At 34.4% G+C, this 26,038-nt stretch overlaps 1 long non-coding RNA gene across 3 annotated transcripts; it reads left to right on the forward strand.

The window, feature by feature from the left end:
* The first annotated feature begins 2,510 nt into the window (after nt 1-2,510).
* Nucleotides 2,511-4,721, forward strand: LOC124447649. Of its 3 annotated transcripts, none has more exons than XR_006948780.1 (3): nt 2,511-2,569; nt 2,695-2,834; nt 4,371-4,721. It is a non-coding gene; the product is annotated as an uncharacterized LOC124447649 (long non-coding RNA). The 3 variants fall into 3 exon arrangements; XR_006948779.1 differs by lacking the exon at nt 4,371-4,721 and adding an exon at nt 3,417-3,943; XR_006948778.1 differs by lacking the exon at nt 4,371-4,721 and having other exon boundaries at nt 2,695-2,995.
* The last annotated feature ends 21,317 nt before the right edge of the window (nt 4,722-26,038 follow it).

Here is a 26,038-nt window from a genome sequence, read left to right on the forward strand (position 1 = left end):
AGCTGGAACAACATGCGTCATATTTTAACCGTATGTGGTCCAATTGCTTTTTACCTATATCATTTTCGCGCGCATGATATTTCAAAAGTGCGCCTCGGTGATGCAATTCTCGTTTTTTAAAATTTTTATTGTTTGCGACAATTTTACCGTCACATAAACCATTGGAAGACTAAATCCTGTTTCTACCAAAGGTTTTTGCAAATCTTGCGATCTGATGAGTTTAGCGACGTTCTTCAAACTTTTCATTTTTTTGATACGCCCTGTAGAGAATGGAAAATTTAGTGGCTGGAATTTTTTCTTTAAAGTTGATTGAAACAACACTACTTTGAGTGCCATTTTACTAAGTCGGTATGTTTTGGGAGAGGGGACAAAATGGGTAAATTCAAGAGCATTTACTTTCACGGAAAATTGTTTTGCAGAAAATTCATATGACCTTTGGGTTCATTTTTGTTGATCAAACCTATAAGATCAGTAATGATTCAACTTAATAATTATGATAACTAAAGGTTATAACCTCCAAAATAGCTTTTTGTGCGAGGAGCGTTATCTGTTGGTTTAAAGACGAAAATTTGATGCTGGCAAACTTTTGCAATAGTCGTTGCTGTGAACCATTATATATGGTGTGTATATTGGGGATGATTTTATGATTGTTGTAAAAAAAGCTTTTTGAATGTAAGGATGTGCTGGAACAATATAACGGTATCCGTAATTCGACATTAAGCAAATTTTTCTGTTACATAACCGGACAGTCAGGTGTACTATAAATATTAACAAGACATAATAATAATACAAAATTATTTTTTGCCAGAACAGATATTTGTTCATTAGTGTTGCACATTATCAGTAGTTGTTAACAATGACGTAATATAGCTTTAATTCTTATGGGTGGAGAGTTTTTTGGAAGCTGCTTGTTATTTCGTATGGTGATTTGTTGCAAATCTGCTACACTGCCACAGAAAGGCTCAAATTAATATTTACTACTAAGACAAAACGTGTTTATATAGCTAGATGTATTTGTTCTCACGGTAAAACGTAATAGCGATACAAAAAATAACGTACATAAATGACAATATTAAGGTTCATTACGTACTTTGTGTACGAATTTTCGAGTTTAACAGCTAACAAGCCTAAGATCTTGTAACCGGTTAGTAATATTTTTAATCTATATATACGCTATAATATAACCCGGCTTCATCCATTATCCAGCAGAAAGTTTCCAGATGGTCACAATAATATCATCCATAATTTCTGCACGAAGCATTATGTGTGTCTCCATGAAAACATTTTATCTGTGCCATTTTAGTTTTATCTTTGTTGAATAAACATGTTTTTTAAAGTCGATGATTAAGTGGGACATCTTTATTAAAATCTTTAAAATCGCATCACATAAATGACTCATAAAGAAGCAGCAAATACATAAATTTAATGAAATATTTACGGCTTTGGCTGTTCTAACAATTGTCTTATACATGATTACATGCGCCAGAAGGATAAACGTAAAGAAAACACCATTTAGTACAAGGAAGATGAATACGGAGTACTCCCATCCTGGAAGGTGGTCTTGAAAGAGCTGTAAGGGAAGGCAGACCGCTGATCGTCCAAAGAAATGTGTGTTTTTCATAACTGTAAAAGTGGAACATCCTGGTTACTGAAATTATAGTGAAGGCAGCTGACCAGACTACAATCACTCGTACCCTTCACGCAACCACAACGCTCATATCAGCGTGACACAGTGTGACAAGGCTGCAACATTGCAGATACATTGCAGATAACTTAGTTTTAAATTGCATGAATGGAATAAAACAGAAAAATTTATCCTTCAAGATGGCAAATGTCAAAAGAGATTTCAAAAAGCAATCTTGTCGTCAAATCTAAAAGCATCCAAGAAAAGTATAAGAATAAATTACAACAAAAAACAACACCCTTAAAAAACAGATGCAATTTAAATATTTCGTTTCATTGTTTCTTCCCTTAGAATAACAGGGTATGTAGCTAACAACGGAAATAGTGAGTTAAGTTGAAAAATAAATACAAAAAAATACGTTTCATGAAAGTTTGTAATTTTGTACTCACACAAACTGAAGTGAGGAAGTGTACTTAAATAGGCCATCTGGAATGCTTTGAAGACGATTGTATGAGATATCTCTGAAAATACACAAAGTTTTTTAATTTTAATTTAAAAACATCTTATTATCCATGCAACACGTAATTTCAAACAAATAAAACATACTTATAACGTCCTCAATTCTCTTAAGTCACGAAAAGCACCAGGCTCTATTTCTTTTTACGTTATCAGCACAATTTCTAGAGTAGATGAAACAAGTTTATCAAATATCATATGACTCACAAAACATAACCTATATCTAAAACTTTTGCAAAACTACAATATAATGAGGAAAATTTGATCTTACAATTTTGAAGTTCAAACTTTTCATGAGCCAAGACGCCTTGATCTTGTTTAATTTGTTTCCTTTCTAGTTCCTGCCAAATTCAAAACACTTCATTCAACAAAGATTACGTTCATTTGTCAATTGTGAACGATAAACAAAGATTGTCGAAATTTACTTAGGTAAAAGTGTTAAATTATATTTATATTGAGGTATCAATTTGTACGTGTCTTAAAATTTTTATCTGGTCCATAACAATGTAAACTTCGTATATAACTTATACTTTATTCGAATGAATTTTTTTCAGAGTACATAGACAAATTATAGGAGTGTTCAACGTGTTTACACACAGAACAAATAGAAGCAAGGTTTGTCAATGGAAATGGCAAACTCACAGTGATTTAAGTTTTGATAAACCATGAAACATTCCATCACCAATTTCAGAAAGTAAGTTATACTCTAGAAATCTATAATAGAATAAAGAAAATTTTTAGAATAATCTAGAAATTTGTTTTTATCTGGAACCAGAATGACTCGTGGTTCTATATACTGTAAAGGAATTCTTTTTTAAAAACTTACAAGAATCTGAGCTTTTTCCTTTTGGAAAATACGTTGTTTTCTAGATTCTTTAGTGCATTTTGACGAAGACTTCTGAAAAAAATTCAAATAGACATAAAGTTACATGAAACATTTTGATGCAAAACCATTCCTATTACATTGGTTTAAGACTTACAACATTTTGAGATTTAGTAAAGACTTTAGCAGACTGGGATGAAAGTCATCTATCCAGTCATACTGAGATCTCTGCATTTGAACGAGAAAAAAACTATGTGTTTGCTAAGCAATACAAAATGTGATAAAGTTCAAACTCTTAAGATAAGTTAAAATTATATTTCTATCGTGCAGTTGTGCTCAATGTCGTTATAAAAGTAAGAAATGCCCTAATGAAAATCTTTCAGTGCATGCTTTGTCATTTAGAAATTGGTTAATTTTTCATAAAACCTAACGAAAGCAAATGTATCGTTACAGAATATACACTGTGCAGAAGGGCCACTCTTCAGTTAATTTGTCGTGATTCTTTATGTGTATGCTCCAGTTTATAGCCATCGTCCTGGACAGTCAATTGTTGTCAGTGGTATATAATATAATATTGGAGTTCGTGATGTAGGGACATAAAACATCTTTTTTATTCAATCTGTATTATCCGATACACATCTTATACATTATGAAATATCCAAAAGTGAAATATCCATCACTTTTAAAATTTGATTATCTTGTCAAGACAACAAGATAAATGTCAGAAAGATTCGTGTTTTTTTTATTTATTTCATTATCTAAAAACTACCTAATAATCTAACTCCTGTTCAGATTTTCTTTTATTCAGTTTTCATATTCTTAGTTTGCCTTCCCCATTATTAAAGTTGCGTAGGTTTTATTGTCTTCATGCAGTTAAACAGATCACCGATAATTGTTTGTAATCTAAAATAGCGAGAGTGAATTACTTCGTGTACTACTAATTATCGTTAACGTAGGTATTGAATATTGTTTTTTAAAAACCTTTTTTTCGTCGATTTCAAGGGTTACTTCAACTTCAACGGGTTGGGTAAACGTTGTTGTTTGTGGGGTCGTAGATGATCTAAATTTTAAAAATTTTCTCGCTCGGCGGCAACCATGGTGGCAAATCGTGAGGTTATAAGAGAGCATGACCAAAAACTTTTTGCTAGCTACGCCTCTGTTTACATAATCAGCAAGACTCGTGGACGATTGTTTTTAACAATACGTTATACAATACAAATTTATCGGCCCGTTATATGCAATGTGTTCATGTTCTTTTCTAACTTTATATGCTTTACACGGACAGCACAAGATAGAAATCTTCCGATTTCCCAGATGATAGGCGGTGTAGATCATTATTAGAGTTCTGGAGTGGATAGTCAGTAGTACCATTTCGTGGTCATAACCTTCTGGTCATTTTTCTTCCAGATGATGAGAAGCATTACCTGCCTACATCATCTTCTCGTACAGCAACACTGAGATTACCAAAAGTCTTCATGCTGACACCTATAATTTAAGATATTTTTTTCAAAGAAAAACCATAATTAAGGTACATTTTTAAAACCACTCTTGGTATATTAAAGTTCGGGCGACCAGGATAAGCTGCATTCGCAACAGAAGGTGTGGAGGATGGAATTACAAGTAAAGAGCTCACAGAATCTAGCATTTAAAAATAAGCGTAAGTTATTTTGTATGCATAATTATTTATTACATAAAGTTATGTTCATCAGATGTTGATTACTGACCTTTGGGGCGAACGTCGACGCGATGAAGTGAAATACAACTCGACGAACTGAAAACGACGCAACGAACTGAAATACAATCCAACGACATGATGTTGCATTGCAGTTTAAAACAGATGATTGCAACGCAAAGATACATGGTAACGCCATGACATATAAATTTGCCAAGTGAAGACATGAACTTGATTTTGTCCCCAACCTAACTCCATAATATAAGACAAGGACTTAGTCTATCTACACTTGATTTGAAGTCATGCGTGTCGATTATATTTCCTGTGAGAAACAAATTGCAAAATGCAAATAAGCTTCACAGTTCAACTGTATTTAGGAAAATAATTAACGGTATTGTGAATTATGTAATTGACAATGTATTCGTTAACAAGAAGTGGATACGCTTTATTTGTGTTTTTTTTTCATGTTTCGTGGAAGTAGTGAAACTGTGGAAGAATTCTCCTCACTCTATTTGAAACAGCTGGGCTACGATTCATTTTATATTGGTTTAATGCCTTTGTTTGGTCTAGTGACACAGTTGACTGGCGTTCCTGTTTGTACTTATTTGGCTGATAAATTTCGACTCCGTAAATTTACTTTGATTCTGGCGACACTAATTTCTATACCTGCAATCATGATGTATTTGATTCCTCAAGCGACGAGTTCACCATGTAAAAGAAAGATACGGAATTACGAAAGCATAAGTTTTCATAACAAAACCCAAACTAAATTCCTAAACAGTTCATTCACAAATCAAAGAACTCTACCACATGGTATCACTAACAATTTTAACGAGAGCACAAACCTTAATGAGTTTTCGTACTATCTGGGAAATTCGTCAGTATTCAAAAACAGCAGCCAACGAAATCATGGTAGAGATAAACTTTGGTATTTTTTGCTTTTGTGTATTCTAAATGGAATATTTGAGCTTTGCAGAAGGGTAACAATTGGAATAATGACTAGTATCGGAATAAATCATGAAAAAGATATGATATGTAAGTTTTCATACTACTTGGGATGCGGAGCTGCTGGGTCAGGAATTGCACTTTGCGCCGTGGCACTTGTTGCTGGACAATTTAAATATAGTAGATGTGGCATAGAAGTACCAAGTTATTTTGTTGCATTTCCAACTGCAGCAACTTTACAGTGTTTTATTTTACTAGGGGTAGCATTGTTGAAGTTTGATTACAAGGATAATGCAGAGAGCATCAACTATAAGAAAGCAGTATTAACATTGCTGAAATCACACAACATTTTCATTTTGTGTATAGCTTTACATGTGGGTGCATGTAATGGGTTTTACTCGTTGGCAGTTTTGGTACATGGAAAAACTTGGTGCAAGTACGACAGTCATGGGTGTTGAGGGATTGTTAAAGAGGTTGATTATCTCGAGCTTTTGGTTTCTGACCACTGGTTATGTCCTCAACGCATTTGGCCTATACGTCACAATGACACTTTCTCTTTTGTTATTTGCAGTTGCATTTATTCTTCTTGCGCTTATTAAGAACCCCTGGTTTGTTATTCTGATTGATAACTTTGAAATTTCTGCCTATGCGTTTTTCTATACAGCTTCTGCGTTTCACTTCTCAAAAGCAGAATCAGAAGCGTTCTCTTCATTCATTCAAGGTTAGTGTAATGTTATTGCTTACCTGCACCATACATAAAAACCACAATATGTCTTATGAACAATTATTGATATAATTTGTTCTGCAATGATTTTCAACAAAGTGTTAGCAATTTTTTACTTTTAAAGACTCTTCTTTTGGTGTTTATATTGCACGTTTATAATATACAAACACTTATGTTTGTAGAAACTTTTCATCGATAAAATTAATGTTGTGGATAACTGGGGTATCCAGTCCGCATTTTTGGTCAAGATATGTAAAAATTCAGCTCATTAACATCATTTACTCCTTTACGAACATTAATTCTTTTTAAGAAAGTAAATACCAAAGTATGGAAAATACACGACAAAACTTGCATTCTGGCTACGTTGCAGTTATGAATTAAAATATAAAATACACCATTTGATAAAGTAACTTCGTAATTGCTTAATTTGAGATCAAAATACGATTAAATTGAAAAAATTTTTGAAAAGCCGTTTTGTTGTTTTGCTTTATAAAATCTTGTATATTTGCTGAAATAAGTATATAAGCCGAGTTACAGCATTTAAAACAATTATTTGCTGTCCGAATTATTTTATGTATTTATCTAAAGACAAAAATAAGCAGCATATTCAATAAAAAATTTATGTGGTTTTGTTCAGTGTTTTGCTCTGGTTTTAATAAATTGAATTAATCGTCATTTAATTATTGTTACCTTCAGGTGTGTTGACTCTTACCATGAATGGCGTGGGAAAAGAAGTTGGCTAGATATTGACAGGATATCTATTTAGAGAGTATGGCATTAAAACAACCTTGTGTGGATACTCAGTAATTTCTTTTGTATGGTTCATATTTCTGGCAGTTTACACTTTCAGCAGTCAAGAGGCTCATAACTACAAGAGAGTAAAACAGAAGCTGAGAGTGATATCGATGAAGAGAAACTCCCATAATAAAACTATTTCAACTTACCATTACTGAAAAGGTTTTGTCAGTAAATAGGTTATTTTGTGATGCAAAACATGTACTACTTATTTACCGCTGTGCCTGGTGGCCTGGTAATGTAATTTTTAATGAAAATTTTATTGCTCGTTTGCTGTAATCAGCAAAGTATCGAATCAATTAAAATGAATGCATGCTTCAATTTTGTAATTAACAGCAGCTGCAATTCGTATTAGATTTTCTAAATATTTCTGCTGGTAATAGCAATTGTCGTTTCCTGAATCTGTTCTTACATTGGACTTCAGCCCAATTTTTCCGATAAACCATTAAAATGAAAAGTATCTGTTTGATAATATCTATGTTATGTGTAAAAGGATTTGCATGCCCTTAATATGTGTTGTTTCATATAATGTGAGTCGTAATGTAATTATTTGTCTGCAATTCCACATGTGCTGGTTTTCAGTACAGACACTGATCTCGTAATACGACTTGATAAAGCAACTCTGTACTCGTTGTAGTTCAACGAAGCAATTATTACCGGTCGAGGTCATCAAAAGACTATTTGAAAAAACAAACAAAAGTGTGAAAAATTTAGCAATGCAGAACTAAATCAATCTTTAAGATTATGCAAAATTCTAAAACAACCTTTGTGATAATTTTAATAACACCAGCCAGCCGGTGTTACCGTTAATGCCTTTAATCAAGTTTATGTATAAACACTTTTAGATAACTTAACTGCTTGCAAACAGTTTACGTTGAAAACATCTTTCTTGAGAGAGTCTAAAAGTGTTAGAAAAATGTACGTAAAGGCACGAGAAATATTGACCTAGCCCAGCAACACAGAATATGCAACTAACTAGAATGGTCATTCCTTGAAGTTTTTGGTCACACCGAAAATTGTCAGATGTAACTGTCGCCATTTTCCTGGATAGTAAAATGAGAGGATTTTACAACAAACAATATGGCGAAAATTGGATTGTCGAGTTTAAAAATGTTTTAATTATGGAGTGTAAGTGGACTATCTTTGCCATTTTATGTGTATATCAAAGAGAAAGTAAAACACGATTACTCTGTCGACTCTTTTGACTTAAAATCTAATTTTACGACACAATTCAACAGCCATTTATTTGGGAGTATATTCGATCGTAGGTTTTAGTTTATCTTTACCAGGATGTCTTAATTAAGCAATCAAAATACGTTATGACTCGTCATATATTTAAAATGAACTATACAAATGATTTTAACAAGCCTTCATTGTTTAGAAGATTAATTTTCGTGATTGAATGCTTTAAATAAAGTAACTCTATGACAATCAAAATAGAAATATACGTTCATGTACAGTTTATAATTTGTCTGATTACTCATAATTACGCTTAGATATGATAGATTTGGGCTAATGGAACAATAAAAACTAGCACTGTTTTCAGAGTTTTATATCTTAGTGCCTACTGTAAAATGGGATACATGATTTTCAGCAATAATGAGAATTTACACCCTGCTTTTAGTTTCTTGTGAGCAAAACATTTGTAACTCTAAATCCTAAGGAAATGCTTTTGTTTAAATACTTACATATGCCCAACAAACTTAGTGAACATATACAAACATGACTAATCAAAAATAGCTATCAAACTAAATTAGGAAGGTTTTCACTCTTGAAATAAATACACTGCATGACTTCTATATGGACTGAACAAAGCAGTAGTTAGAAAGTGTATTTATCCATCATCGCCCCATTATTGAAGACAAGAAATATTGTTTGTATGGTTAGATAATATATCATTTTGATTTATTCATGGTTATTTGTATAATACGTCCTTTAAATCACATGCCAGCAAGAGAGTATTCAGCATTATTGATTATACATTGTACGCATACAAATACTACATAATATTTCCAGGGATTACTGCAGACGAATTGCTAAAACAACAAAGATTATCTAAAACGTACAAGTCGAAGCCGAGTAAGCGAGTATACTCCCAATAAATCGCAGTCAAACAGTATTGTAAAATTTGATATTTAGTCAAAAGAGTCGATGACGTAAACGTTTATAACCTTCTCTTTAGATTAATCATAAAAGTGGCAAAATTGTCCTCTTAAACTCCATAAAGCTCGACAATTCAATTTTCGCCATATTGTTCATAGTAAAATTCTCCCATTCACCTGAGAACATGGTGACGTGCACTTCCGACAATTGTAGGCGTGACAAAAGAATTCAAAGGAGTGTCCTTCTCGTTAGTTATGTACTCTATGCCAGCATGCTTACAGCGGCTTATATTGGACTATGAACCCTTCAACAAGGCAGCATCGTTAAATGTTTGTAATGTAGATCGTTTACGGTAGTAGAGTCGTGCAAAAAACCGCTTTTAATAATGAGGATATATGTTTCAAAATCCTTAGTGGTAGTCGTCTTCAGAGTGAAGACTTCAGAGATACACAAGCAAATATTTTCTCTTCACAACATACAAGGAATTTCATGTTTGTAGATGTAGATCGTCCAGTTTAGTAGAGTCCTGAGAAGGACTGTTGTTGTTGATGTAAAGTGACGTTTCGACTATCTCAGCGGTAGTCCTCTTCAGAGTCAAATAAAGAGTAAACGTCATGTAACTGTATTTCTTATCTGGTTCTTACGTCATAAAATATCCAAAACTTTTGACTTATAATTTAGAAATCGATAGAACGATTTAAAAAGCGTTCAAATATAGAGTGCACACGTTTTTTTGTTTAATAAGTTGACAATGATAGGAGCATGTCTTTTATTATATATTTCAGGGGTTGTTTTTACCTTGAATGTTTTTCATGCAACCATAAGTTTTCTGTCATGCAGATTTTTATACATCACCAGAAATTACAGACATTTTGCAACTACGCTCGTACTCAGCGGTTACTTTTTTAAGTAACTAATATTCGATAGGCGTGGGAGTTTCACAAAGGTTTATAAGGCTCGTAAAACAGGGGCGGCTCTAGGATTTTTCAAACATCAATCATGAACGCCGAAAGCCTTCCGCACCTTCGAAAATTACGATGTTTGACAATTTGACAAAAATATGCAAATGTATAGAGTCTCATAGCAACACATTCAAAAGCGACAACCTTATTCATTATTCTACCGAAGCAAATTTGTCATAAATTTAAGAGCTTTTGGAAGTACTCAATCGCGACTAAATCAACTATTTAGTTAAAATTCCAGTAAGCAAACATTGGACTTTAGTTTAAGAGTGTGGGACTTTGGACATGAGGACCAGGTGATGCATTCTTTGCCCGAGTTCGTCAACCATTTTCAGCATACTTATATAATCGCTATAGAAACAGCTGCAAATCAACATTCTCGTCACATATCGGGGGAAGTATTTATACTTCGTTTTCTTTTATCATTTTTAGGTAATTTATAATGTTTGGCAGCTTTACCACATTTATTGAGTGTGGTAGCTTGGTAATATTCTATATTATCATGTGCAATTTTGTATTTAAAATTTCCACCACTGTGTTACTTATAAAAAACAGACGTCATTTTGAAAAAATATAGCTTCCTCATCAGCCATTATGTCCCACATTTCGGAGCAGATCTCAGTTTTCAAATTGGTAAACATAAAATCTTTATTACCTTGTACAAAGTACACAAAGTCATTAAAAGTACAATTTAGAACACTAGACGTCTTCGACACTCACATTAACTCAACGATTCATTTTCCTTCTCAGTCACTTTGACAATAGCCCAAATCTCTTTTCAGATAAAAAAAGCGCGTTAAACGCATTGTCAGTGTCAGCAAAATTTACCTAAAACCTTTAAACTAGCACATTTTCGTCAGTGAGCTTGATAGCTAAGTTTTTTAAAAAAATTTTTCCAAACCAATGTTTAACACTAATTTTGGTAAAACTCAAACACAAAACATGGATACCTAATTCATGGTCCAAATTGCTTGATCGTGAAAGAGAGTCAAAACAGACAGTGCTACCTTGGAATGGTATTTATAGCTTAAAACGCTTCTTATTTTGAAGATTATCACACATCTTTATTCCAAAATGTTAATTATAGCCTAACTTATAACTGGAATGAAAATTAGTTCTACAATTAATGATCAGAGACTGTTGTAAGAAAAAGTGCAATGTAAAGTCCGTGGCATCGCATGTGTAACACATTCTGTTGGTTTCCTTTCCTTTCTACAAGATTACTGTGCGCTATATATAGTGTTATGTTGTATGGTTCTAACTGCTTGGTGGTTTTGGATGTAAGGTTCTTGATTATCATTCAATAAACACTTTCATTAAGAAGATATGAAATTGTTTTCAGCAGCACAAAATGAAAACCTGCAGCAGCTGCTGATGACTTGTAAAGTAGGCGCTTTTATATTTTTAAAAGCCGATTTGTCATGCTTTTGTCAAGCCGATGTGCAACGTCTAATATCTCATAATAAGGATTTTATGGCAAACAGGGCGTGCAAGATAAGTTTTAACTTAATTTCTGCCGATCATAGCTGGAGTCGGGAAGGTTAGTTTGACTAGTTCACATTGTTGCAAAATTAATTCCAATTCACATCCTTCGGTTACATTTAAACGATGGATGACAACACCATGGTGGAAAAAGTAATTAATAAGACTTTTAAGCACAATATAAAGAATATGAATTTAGTCCACTCAGTGTGCAACTGTCTACTAATCGTCAAAGATATCTTTCAAAATTTTAGACACAAATTTATCTTTGTTGCATTTTGTGTACCTTTCATTTACAGGAATAGTGATAGTCTATGCACACGTATTGCCATATATTCTCTTTTGCTTATCAATGCAATCATGATAAAACTTGAGAAAGCTTTTAAAGTTAGGATAATTTAAGCCACTACCAAACTGCAGAAAATCATTGAGTGGTAATGTTTTAAAAGGGGACGAATCATCAATTGCAATTTCCTCATCAGGGTGATTCTAATCAGGGCATGCTAGCACATTTAATGACAATTTACCATATTTTGCCTTTTTAAAAGTTGTTACTGGTGATAAACTCTTTCAGTTTAGTACAGTCAGAAAAATACACACATGGGAATTTTTGCTTGATCGTAGTACTTGTAGCCACAATATTCGTCGACTGAAGCCATTAACGCAACCACGGAAAGAAAATTCATACGGCTTCAGTTTGTCATAACCATCAGATTGCGATATAAAATTTGGTCCAGGGAAAACTATACTACGCCTATGCAAACGACACTTTTTTAGTAATTTAAAACCGACATCGCATTATTAGTGCGACAAGGGGACGAAGAGAATTTCATTGGTGCCGTTATCTCAAAACATATCACATAGAGCAATACCCATTTAATCTATCTGGTCCTGCAAACATTTCTTTTTTTATTATTTCTCTAGCTCTGGCCTCTCTTACATCATCTACCAGTTTAAGGTGGTGAAATCCAAAATCTCTTAATTCCCTTTTTAAAGTTCTTTCAGAGAAATGTACGCTATGATACTTTCGTAAGAACAGAACAATATCCTTGTAATGCAATCTCATTGTAGAAATTATACTCGATAACCTGTCCTTCACTCGCAGTGCTTTGCATTAAGCCTTACCTCGTGTTGTCTTCGATTTCCGGACTCAGGTTTTGATATTAAGTCAGATGTTGGCATACGCACGCCTAGTTTAATGGCAATTTGAACGTTGTTGTGCACAGTTTTAGTGAGAGTGACTAAGCTTTTAAATAAAAGTGTCTCATTTTCTAATAAAGAATGATATCGCTTCTGGGCCACCGTAGTATAATTAGTTAGATTAATGGCTGTCGTTAGCCAGTATTTCATCATTCTATTGTTAAAAAAACATTTTTTTGTATTTCTCTTTTCCCAGGTTAATCTCATCAACTTTATAGCTCTTTTAATTGGAGTTTTGTTAATTAGCCACCTCTTATCAACTTTTTCTAATTGGAGGAAACTTGAGCACCCGGAGAAAACCCGGTTGTTTCATATGATATTTTACGAAATAATCTTATATGAAGCTGCACCATGCAATTGCAGGCCAATTTAACTTTCCGGTGAAAGAGCTTGAAAGCCAGCGTTAGAAGGCAAAGAATTTGACCTTTGTGCAGCTAAAGCAAATTGACTCGCTGCCTCTGTTGTGGTCATATTTTGACTCTGAAGATGACTCCCGCTAAGGTTGTCGAAACGTCAGTCAACAACAACAAAAACAGTTCTTCTCAGGACTATACCAACCAGGACGATCGACATTTACAAACATTTAACTTCTCGATCTAGATGTAAAATTCTCTGATTTCAATTTACATAGAATTTTTTTGGTTTTCCTTGTTGGTCGAGAGCTGATCCCGTGTCACGTTGTCATACATCAAGCTGGATTCGTAGTTCCAGACTTGGGACAAATTAGCCGATACCATGGATTTTGTAGACAGACACTATACTGCTTAAAATGCATGCTGCTTCCGTTTTTTCCGGATTTTTCAAATGATGTAAGGGTGAACATTTCCACAAACATCCTCATTTCATTTTTGTTAAATAAATAAAATTCCTGGTAAAATTGTGTCCAAAAGTTGTTTCTTCCCTTAATCTGAGCTATACATTATTTACACTCTGTGCAAGCTTTTTTTCTTTGCATCGATTGGGATTGTTTATCGACTTTGAGGAGTCTTTCTATGCCTCTTTCTTTCTGTTGTTTATCAAGAAAATCATATACATCAAATTGTATCCATAAACATAGGAATCGATAGGTGCCTATAATTTAATCCACAGGTGCAGCAATGACTTTTTGGGTTCGACTAAATCTATGTTGCAGAATCGCAATTAAGTAATGAGAATACGTAATTGAATTTATTTACTTTAGACATACTCTCGTTGCTGTGAATCGTAGCATTGTATAAGTCCCAAAAGACGTTCAAAGTCGTAGAATTCGTATGAATCTCTTCATTCGTAATCGCATCAATAGCATTTGTGTTCGTATAGACCGCATTCGTGTTCGTATTCGTGGACATCCTCTCCTGTCCGATTGTGTTAAGGGGCAGGATGTTAAAATGCCACACTTATATTTAATATTATCGTTTATTTGATTTGCGTGATCTAAAAATTAATGGAACAATCTTTGCACCGTCAATGTATAGTCTCTTCCTTCTGCAAGCAATGAATAAGACGAAGAAATTTTCTCCAGACGAAATTCAAGCATTCCCTTAATTATTGAAATTATGTACACGTCATATTGATGCATGCGCTCATTATTCCAATTTAAATTACTAAAACTAATACTAAACGCGCGAGAAACACTCTGCGGCAAATTTTTTTCTGTTGCGGCACTTGACAAACATTTCAGATCTTTTGTTCAAGAGTTTCTTCTTGTTTATTTTCATAATGTTGATTTCTCCTCCAAACACAGGCAACAGTAAGAAAAGCAGGAAGCAAGTCATATTGTCTATTAACTGATTATCAAAACTCAAAGCGAAGATGCGCTATAATATTTAAAATTTCAAATTGTCTACAGACTATTATTGATTACTTCATCAAGACTTTCACACAAACTGCTGGATGAACATTCTTTGCGAAAATTGTAAGTATTTTTGCTCATTTTTGCTCAATTACAGCCAATTAAGATTGACGTTGAACGGAAGTGTTAGTTACTTTCGTTAAGGCCGTTGTAAAGTGTTGTTTCCATGCACATAAAGAGACATTGCTAACTATCACGGAGATGAATTCCAGGTGCTGTAATTTACATTTTTATACAAACTGCGCAATCTTCATTCTCTTATGTAAATACATAATACCAGGGAATGTATCGTTGGCAAATCTGTAAAACGCTTCATTCAACGATTTTAAAATAGATTATTTAGTAATTAATGTTACTCATTTTTGTCAAAAGCCACGTCGTTCCGTTTGACGGATCGTGGATAGTGGTGACACATTTAGCAACGTATCTTTATGTGTATGGAAACATCCGTTTTTAACTGCCACAACGAACGTGACAAAGATTTCCGTTCAACGCTCAATGTGAATCGGCTGTATTGAATAAAGTTGAGCATGATATCAGGGATTATTCAGACCGAGATGAACGTTATTAGCCTGAACTAGAACGTGAATGGAGGATAGGGGTGGGTAAATATTCATATCTTTATTTAATCCCAATTCAATATTTGACATAAAGGACATGTTCTTTGAACTTTTTTAATGCAAACATGTTTTGGCATACTTTTGCTTTCATTTCAGAATGAAAGAAAAATATTTACAAATAGGTTACTGGTTAAATTATAATGAAATATGATATGTATATAGGCAAAAGAAATGGAGTTACTAGACTACATAGTATACAATCACACAAGCATTGTGAATGACTTCCGTGTTCATTTCTATTGTTTGCCTTTTGTATATCATATTTAATTTTAACTTAACCCAATGTGGACATATTTTTTTCATTTTGCACTAGAGATGGCATAACAATGCCAAAACATGTTTGCATTAAAAAAGTTCAAAATATGTGTGGTTTATGTTTAATGTCTCGTTGTTTCGTGCTGCTAGCTAATTATGGAAAGCCAATTTATTTGAATCAGTCGGGTACAACTAATACATGAATATACACCCCTAATTAACTTTTTGGTGACACCCCTGCTGCCAAAACGAAGCTGAAGTAGATAATATTGACCGGGGTCTGAATAATTCTTGATGTCATACAAAAGCGAATTCGAATTCATCAATTGTTTTTTGTCAATTATAAATGCAGAAGCTTTTGAACCCTAATGACTGACAGTGTAACCTATATGATGTTCTTATCCTAGATAATTCGAGCGTAAATAACGAGTGTAAAACGCTTGCCAGTCCGAGGAAGAATCCGCCATAATATTTCTGGTGTTTTCAATGGTACATTAAAAATTACGTCACCTACGGATAATTTCAATGTTTTAGAGGAAACAAGACATTCAGATTTTACTTTTTGCTCTTAGCCAATCACAATCAAGATTCCATAATATTGTACAACAAGCAATTTTGCAGTGAAGAAACAGCAGGAGCGTATAAAGCACGTTTAAGTTGGTGGGAAAAGGGGGGGGAGAGGCATAAACTTCTATAGCACTTTCCTTATAAGAAGGGCATTTAACATTGAGACGTACTGCTTTTTACTGATAAAATGACTCATAAAACAAGTATCACATCAAAAAAGTATTATAGTTCTTTACAAATCAATGATTCAAGAAATTGCCTTAATTGCTTTAAAAAGCACAGTGGTTTAATACGAAAGAAAAATGATGTTCAAAACGCTTTGTAACACGGAGCAAAATTGCCTGCGATACCTATTTACTTTAAAAAATGAGCTTTTGAATTGTAGTCTTCGTGGGTGCCACAGCTTACTTCATTTGCCTAGACCACGTACTAATCATATGAAAAGTTTTATGTTTGATGGAGCTTCCCTATGGAACTTTTTCACACTGACTTGAGAAAGTATAAAACGCGTATCACTTTTGTAAAAATTTGCTACTCATCTGTTTTAACATTTTGTGGTCCAGGACTTTAAATGTTAAAAAATTCAAATTTTGTACCTTTTACATTTAGTAAATTTGAATAACCTTTTTAAAATGTGAATTTATTAATCAAATACTTTTGCTATTTATATAATTTTGATGAGACATATGTGTCCCGACGGACCATAAATATTGTATTATGTTTTAAATATTTCATCTTCTAGTTTTGCATGTTAATATTTCGCAGTATTATTTAGTATGTATATAATAACCAGAAGAATTTCAGCAATTTCAATGGTCGAGAGCTATGATCTATAAGAGGACGTACGCACGGAATGACGTCACAGAAGATTTCCTGTTTATAAAACAAACAAATAGCGGGTATATTTAAAATTTATCGCAATACCTCTCTGAATGGGAAAATAAATATATTCAGAAAGACCTAGTTGAGGCAGTTAACGTATTTGAACAAAAAAAAGAAAAAACCCGGTTTTCAAACATTAATTTGTACTTCGTCTTCGCTTACAAAATTTCAACAAATTGATCAGCCATTGCTCGTTTATTTTGTTAGCCAAACACATTTTATCACGTTTTTAAGCTAGCCAATTGCATTTCTTCAATCCTATAGATCACGTAAGCGTAATACTTGCAAAATCAAGACTTTTCAATGTTCCAAGTGTTGGGTGATAAAGAAAACAAACTGTTTGACGGTTTAATTTGGGAATTTTTTTAATTTATTATAAAAATCGCCCCGGCGGCTCGTGGCCACTATTTTTAGTTTTTATCACAATTGACGTCAAACCCGTGTATCTATAACTGTATAGACAACGGTTAAATGTTATCTATTTGTTAAAGAGTATATACATAATTTCATATATGTTAGTTACATATTGCACTTGTGGTTACACTTTCAACACCTGTATTTTATATTTTACACGCCTATCGTGGAAACCAGCTTTTGCTGACGATCCCAGAGTGGGTAAATACAGTTCTTTAATCTATGTAGTTGCCAATCGAATCTCTTATTTGTTAGTGTATATTGAGCAAAAAGTAATTAATTTGCTTTTCCATGGTGATTATAATATCAGATAACTTTTGCATGGAGTGGCATTAATTGAAGCAGCATAATAAGAAAAATTGTTAAAGGAATCCCTTTCAGGTCAAACAGTGGGGTGCTTTGATAACTAGATATAATTTTGGCGAAACACGTGATTTGCATTATTGAAAAATAAAGTTCTTTCCTATGATTCTAGATGATGATGCGTGTCTATGCAATGGAGTGTCAATTTTTTCTCTATGTTTTCTTTTCCTTTCTCATATTGCCAAACTTTCACTACATAAGGCACCATAATACCATCACAGAACCTTCTCCCTAGTCACTATAAGCACAACTCCCAACTACTTTACTTGGCATTCTTTATAGATTACTTCCATGTACTCAAAACAAATGAAATTAAAGTAAATGGTTTGAACCCGGGAGTATCGTTATATGTTTGTAAATGATGATCGTCCAGGTTAATAAAGTCCTGAGAAGGACTGTTTTTGATGTTGTTGACTGACGTTTCGACAACCTTAGCGGTAGTCATCTTCAGAGTCAAATGAGGAGTAAACGTCAGGTTAGCCGTATTTGTTGTCTGGTTCTTACGTCATTGTATTGTGTGGAAATGTGCAGGAAATGTGTATTGTCATTGTGGATTAGTGTGAAGTGAAATATTTTATTTTTAGTTGTGATGTGTGATTTAGGTGTGACGTTTTTAGTTGTAGTGTGTGGGTGTCAATTGTGTATTGTCATTGTGAATTAGTTTGAAGTGTAATGTTTTTAGTTGATCGTTTGTTTGTATTGTGAATAAGTCGTTTGTAAGGTGCCGGTAATTGCTGTGATCTGTTCAGGGGGGTTTGTTCCAAGTTGGTATACCAACTTTCTAATGTAAGCCGTTGTCTATAGTCAGTACTGTAAGTGATGCATTTTGCCGAGTCCCAGTCAATGTTGTGCTTTGTGATTCGGTGATGTTCGGCAATGTGATTAGTTTTGTCTTGTTTCTTAGTAGCTCGTTTGTGCTCAGTAAGTCTTATGTTTAAGTTCCTGCCAGTTTCCCAATATAGGAGGCGTGACAGTCGGAGCAGTTTATTTTGTAAACTGCACCTTGTCGTTCGTTGGGTTGTTCTTTGTCCTTTATGTTCGTTAGTACCGTAATGTTGTGATTGGTTTATGTGCGACACGTATGTTGTATGGTCGTAAGATACGCGAGATAGTCTCAGACGTACCTTTGATGTAAGGTAGCGTTGCTGTTGTCACTGAGTTGTTCGTTTCGTTGGGTTCGTTGGGTTTGTAAGTGTTGCGTTTGATAAAGTCAGAGTTATAGTTGTTTTGTAACTCTGACTTTTATCAAACACGAACCCTGAACAACTCAATTTAGCGCTACATCAGGCGTCTGAACTATCTCATCTTGACAACCCCGTGTCATCTACATTACGACAAGTACTGAACATAAGGTAAGAACAAAAACAAACAACTTTGCAGTTTACCAAAAGACTGTCACTTTACATTGGGGAAACTCCAGGAAATTAAGACTTACTGACAAACAGCTACTAAGAAACAAACAAAACAATCACCGAACATCACCGAATCCTGGCAACCACATCGCTTATTTTGATAGACAACGGCTTACATGAATACCAACTTGGAACAAACCTGAACAGATCACGGCAATTACCGGCACCTTACAAACGACTTAATGACGATCACTAAAACATTACACTTCAAACTAATTCACAATGACAATACCAACTGACACACTACAACTTAACGCCACGCACATCACAAAATAAAATATTTCACTTCACACTAATCCACAATGACAATACATTTCCTGCATTTCCTGTACTGACTGAGAACAGAACAAATACGGCTAACCTGACGTTTCCTCATTTGACTCTGAAAGATGACAAACGTCAGTCAACAACATCAAAATTCTCTTCTAGGACCTGGACGATCATCATTTACAAACATATAACAAATGAAATTGTTACACATTATACAATAAAACTTAACCCTATACGTCATACTTCACATGGTGTTTGAGTCCACAACTATCGTTCGTTTTTGTTTTTGGGACGAAGTATTGGCTTCTTAACAACGCAACAAAACATATCCGCTTATCTTAGCTTTAAGTTTTAATGATTGTAAGTAAAATTTATTCAACCCTCTGTGAATATATGGTATCGTTTAATACGGAAGCAGTTGTTCGCTTGATAGGACAAGTGTTGCTGTTTTGCTTATGTACTTACTCGCTCTTGTCCATTGCGTTGCCTGTCCTTATTTGGCACGTCGGTTTCTTTCTCGCCATTAAGTACTGAAATTTTCAGCTTTCGTGGCAAGTACAGGGGAAAGGGTTCATGCTCGCTGAATGTCTTGGCCCTGCCGGTCCCTATGCCCATGAATTACAGAATATTGCAGCCAACCAATCACAGTAAAGAATGTCTCAAAGTACATTATTAGCTCAATAATTATGGAGGAGTGGGGGAATATTCATACAGCAATTATTGTAAACAAAGCAATTACAATGGCTGGCGTAAGTCTTAAGTAGATTTTCTTTGGCGAACGAGTTTGAAGTTCGCCGTTTTAAAGATGTTTCTGGATACAAATATGAACACTGGTAAAAGTATAAACCTTGTTCTTGCGTTGTGTGTGGAAGCTATGGTGTTGTGAAAAGTAATATACGACAGAATTGAAATATACGAGCCGGTTGATATTAATAACTAGCCAGCTGAAATGTACGTACGCTGAAGTTAAATATCAACAGAATTGAGAACTTTTTTCATGTATATTATTAATAAGTAATAGCATGGTTTCTCGTGCAATTTGAGAAGAACATACACTCGTGAGTTTTTCAAAGACTTCAAATTGAACTCGTGCAATTTGAAGTCTTTGAAAAAGTCACTCGGGCGTGTTTGCCCCAAATTGCACTCGAAACCATGCTATTACATATACATGCACATACCAGGGGCGGATCTAGGATTTTTCAAACATCAGTCATAAAACGTTGGAGGCGCTCCGCACCTGGGGGATCTAAGGCATTCTCCCCTGAGAAATTTTGAATTTCAGAGCCTTGAAAATGCCATTTTTAGCGTTTTAGAGCAATACAAAACGTATTTTGTGGACATCGTTTTTGCGTAAAAACAACACATTTTGCTTACGTTTTTTCCAAAAAAAAAAAATGAAGTGAACAATACTTGAATGTTTTGCCAAATATTTAGGCTCATTATCATGCCAAATATATGGCTCATTAGCATGTCTAGGAACGTAAAATTTGTTTTACAATAATGCTATTCAAAAACAGATTTAGTCTTTAAAAATTTCTACCAAGTTGTCAGGCATAGATCCCACTAGAAACCCCCATTCAAACCTCTATGTAATGAGTTAAATAAGAAATTTGGTACTACAAGTGACAGTTCATCGATATAGAAAAGCTCAGACTTCAAACCATGCAAGTTTATTGTAACCCTTTACCCATCTCCACATCAGTGCCAGCAAATTCACTTTTTGACAAAAAACTCAAAATTTTTTTCTACCAAAGGTTAAGCAAAAATTATCAGAGTAAAAATTGGCAGTTAAAGACAGCTTAATGCCGTAAATGTTTATTAGGCATTTCACCAGACTATTATCTTCTGTAAGTATATGCAAAGTGTGCTATATAGCAATCACTAGTAGCATTGTATTTGCAAATACAAACAGAATGTAACCAACATGTCTTTAATTATATAATTACATGAATGTTAAAATTGGTTCATGTGTCATGCTTACTGGTTATGATAAATATCTTTTCATATGATCAAAGCTCGTTTAAATGTAAATCTGAAATAATTTAGTTTAGAAATTATAATGATCAGAAATCAGAAAAATTACCTAGTAATCATAAAAAATACTTTTCTGTTTTGCCAAATTTCAAGGTTTATCTGCATACATAGAAAGACATTTTTACTTTATAGAAAATGCTTTTCATACATCAATAGCCCTGTGGAATTTATACCAAACAATCTGGTATGAGCCGTAGATTAACACACATTTACATCTCTACATGAGGTGTTCAATTGTAAGATAGCAATTGGACTCCCTTATTCGTCCGGCCACCCCTCTTATCAGTCGAGACCATTCCAGACTGTCCACTGATCTGGCCATTGACCAATAAAATAAGCGTTTTTGGCGTTCATAGATTCCTTTATCCGTCGAACCAGTCGAGCCACCACGCTTATCAGTCGGTTATTCCAGGTCAATTAAAATTCAACTGATCTGGTTACCAACGAGATATTCATTGGATTAGTCATTAGTTTTCAATAATAAATAAAGCTGGATTTTTATCACGAAGTAAATGCGATAATAAAGTAAGAATAATTAATGAATTTTAATTAATATGAATAGGTAATTTTGAATTTCAAACATCAGTCGCGCGACGGTTTGACATACTCTAGATCCACCCTGGCACATACCTCCAAAATAGGTAGCTACGCAACTTCCCGTAACATGCATGAGGTTAGACACAAATTTAGGATACACAAAATATGTATTACTCGCACGAAGAAAAACACTGTACAAAATTTTAATACTCCTCATTACATATTCACAAATAACCTACCCCGTCAATTAAAATGGTATTAATGTTTCAATTTCCAGATTAATCGCTTGTACGACACGTCAGAATCTGGAACAAGACGAGGGCAAGGAAGAATACATAAAATAGCACTTTGCAAGCTATTTCAAGACACTATGAAAACGCCGTTCTGTTTGAAAAAAAACCAGTAAAGATACAAAACGCACGACATACAAAAGACACACGGCTGATCACTTTATAGAATATCCGCACTAAAATTTTTATACAAGGTTCCTTGTGATACGTACGATGGCAGAAAATGCAGGAAATAATTTAAATGAATCATCTTCATTCTTGTCACTATCATTATAATCGCATTCTCGATCGGAATCATCTTCTGACTTGTCACTTCAGGCCTTCTTGTTTTCGCATTGACTTCTTATGCTTATGTTTGCGATGTTTCCTTTTGTGTTTGCGCTTTTTACGTTTTATCGTTATGATCTTCTTCATAGCGTGAAACTTTCCGCTTTTAACTGCTTCTTTGCGAGAAGATTCGGTTGTTTTCTTTGATGACTTTTGCGATTTGTTTTCATCGTGTCAGGATTGGAAATCCTTAATTTGTCTTTCGACTTCACAACAGCTTTCTCAAATATGAGACTGATCATGTTTAGTTTGTTTCCTGGAATCGTGTGCATGACGTCGTTTTCTGTCGTCCTCATGTCTACCGTGTTTTCGTTCGAGCGACGGAGAACGTGACCGCTCCCAGTTTATTGGTGTGCGCGATTTTGAGCAACTATAAGAACGCGACGGAGATTTCGACCATGATTGCGACCTCGACGAACGTGAGCTAGATCTAGATGAAGACCAAGAAGGTGACCGCTTTCGGTCAAAAGGTGATCGCCGTGAGCCCGGTGAACCACGTTGATCTCTTGGACTTCGCGGGCTGCGATCCCTCTTCGTTCGACTTTTTCTATCGCACCAATCCTTACGTCGTTTTCGTCTATCACGGCAAAGAAAAAAACAATATAAATAACAATGTCACAGCAAACAGAAGTTGCATATATTTGACAACACGTCATGAGGGGTTACTTTACTGAAAGTGGAACTCACCTCTAATTTTATTTTTCATTACAAAAATTTGCACTTTTTATGGAATACGAAAGTTGAAGAATTTTTTTATTCGAATAAAACATCACTTTTTAATAAACTTGCAAAGTTAGTACACATTTTTCCCACAACGGAAAATCGTGAGACTGACGAAAGAAGAACATGACGTCACAGGTGAACAATATCGTTTAAGTAGAGGCAACGAAGAGGCTTTTTGTGTATAGTCGCTTGTTTCATGTGACAAAGACACATCTTCAATACAGAACAAGAGAGTTCACCTCGTGACGTCAGAATGCATGTCTTCCCAGGACCCAGTTTCACGGTGGTGGGACAAAATGACATTTAATACGTACTTTACTAACTTTGTAAGTCCATAAAAGCGTAAATTAAACCGAATAAAAAATTCTTGTTTTTGTAAAATAATGCAGATTTTCATAATGAAAAATTAGGATGTGAGTTCCACATACAATAATTACGCTATCAGGAAGTTCTCACATTAAAGACATTTACCCTTCTTGCACAAAAAATAAGTGGACAATTTTGAAATGCAGAAGTAGACTATAAATTTAATTTCTATTACATTTGTGCTAGTAAACACTAAAAAACAGTAGAAAACTCAACCTTGAAAACTTGAGTAAAAGTGTTAAAAAAGCACATTTTGAGGGGTTGTTCAGGCAGAAATAAAGACAACTTTTTTGAAAATAGACATGTTTCGACATCTCATGATGCCATCTTCAGTATGAATGAAATAATAGGTGATAAAGGGTTTATATAAAAGTAATATGATACATAAATTAGAACAATAAAAGGAAATAATAATAATATAATGAGAGCGTTCAGCGTTTTATAAACTAAATATTGTATTGAATTTAAGAACTTGAACATTGAGGTCAGGGTTAGTTTTGTTAATGTGGAGTGCTTCTTTGATTTTAGGGTGAATGAGGTGTCGGCAGTGTCGATGATTTTGAAACAAGAGGGTGAATAGTTGGTTTTGCATGAGTGAGATTTAAGAAGGTGTCGGTAGATGTGAGAGTTTTGTCTGTTGTGGTATGTCCCCTGATTCTGGTGGATAAATGGCGAAGTTTCGCCAATGTATCGAGAATTACATCCCGCAATTGAATTCATATACCACCATAGATTTAATTGAATCAGGGTTGGGTCTTTAAATGAGAAAAGGTTTTGATTTTGAATGATGTGAAAATTAGTCGAATGTCAATATCTGTACAGAAGCGTTTCATAATGTTTGTAAGTCTGCGTTGTGTGTGTCGTGAGTAATGTCCGATGTATGGTAGTTTGTATAGAGTTGTTATTTTGGAATTTTCATTTGTGTTGGTTGTGATCGTCGTGTCAGGAGTTTCGGTGTCTAGGTTGAGGAGTTGTTGCTATGTTTGTTGTCGAGATATCGTTTTACGGTTCTGTTAATAAAGTGAAGTGGAAAGAGTTTCGTAAAAGTGGATGTGATGTTTTTTATGTCTCGTTGAAAGCCATTGTTCGTATTGTTAAGTTTGTATGCTCTGTCGATTAGTGTGCGTATAAGTCCGGTCTTGTATGAAAGTGGTGTGAAACTAAAATAGTTCGTCAGAAGTCGAGAACGAGAACCAGAACAATCGCCTCCACTACGACCGATAGCTTCATCAATCAACGCATACAATTATAATTTAGCTAAGTATCTTAGTTCTCTACTAACACACCTCATACCAGATGACCACTCCACTAAAGATTCTTTCACTTTCCTCGACGACTTCTCATCTTTCAACTCATCAACTTCTTGTCACAAATTCTTCATTTCCTACGATGTTGAAAGCCTATTTACTAACATACCACTTACTGAAACCATCAACCTAGCAATCGACTTAATATTCACTCACAACCCCACGTTCAGTATAAACAGGACCGACCTCACACAACTGTTTTTAATAGCAACAGCACAGACGCATTTTTTATTTAATGGAAAATTTTATGACCAGACGGACGGTGTTGCGATGGGCTCTCCCTTAGCACCCATACTTGCTAACATTTTCATGGGCTCACATGAACGAAACTGGCTAAACAACTACAACGACATTAAACCACTATTTTACCGCAGATACGTTGACGATATTTTTTGTGTTTTTACTAACGAAACTGAGGCCATGAAGTTTTATAATTACATTAACACACAGCACGCAAACATTGGATTTTCTTTTGAAACTGAACAAGATCAACTGCCATTTCTTGACATTTTACTAACAAAATCTCACGACAGCTGTACAACATCTACCTACCACAAACTAACGTACACAGGACTTCTGACGAACTATTTTAGTTTCACACCACTTTCATACAAGACCGGACTTATACGCACACTAATCGACAGAGCATACAAACTTAACAATACGAACAATGGCTTTCAACGAGACATAAAAAACATCACATCCACTCTTTTACGAAACTCTTTTCCACTTCACTTTATTAACAGAACCGTAAAACGATATCTCGACAACAAACATAGCAACAACCTCAACCTAGACACCGAAACTCCTGACACGACGATCACAACCAACACAAATGAAAATTCCAAAATAACAACTCTATACTTCAAACTACCATACATCGGACATTACTCACGACACACACAACGCAGACTTACAAACATTATGAAACGCTTCTGTACAGATATTGACATTCGACTAATTTTCACATCATTCAAAATCAAAAACCTTTTCT

The sequence above is a fragment of the Xenia sp. Carnegie-2017 genome, unplaced genomic scaffold (assembly GCF_021976095.1).
Source record: "Xenia sp. Carnegie-2017 unplaced genomic scaffold, XeniaSp_v1 HiC_scaffold_23, whole genome shotgun sequence".
NCBI classification, from domain to species: Eukaryota; Metazoa; Cnidaria; class Anthozoa; order Malacalcyonacea; family Xeniidae; genus Xenia; species Xenia sp. Carnegie-2017.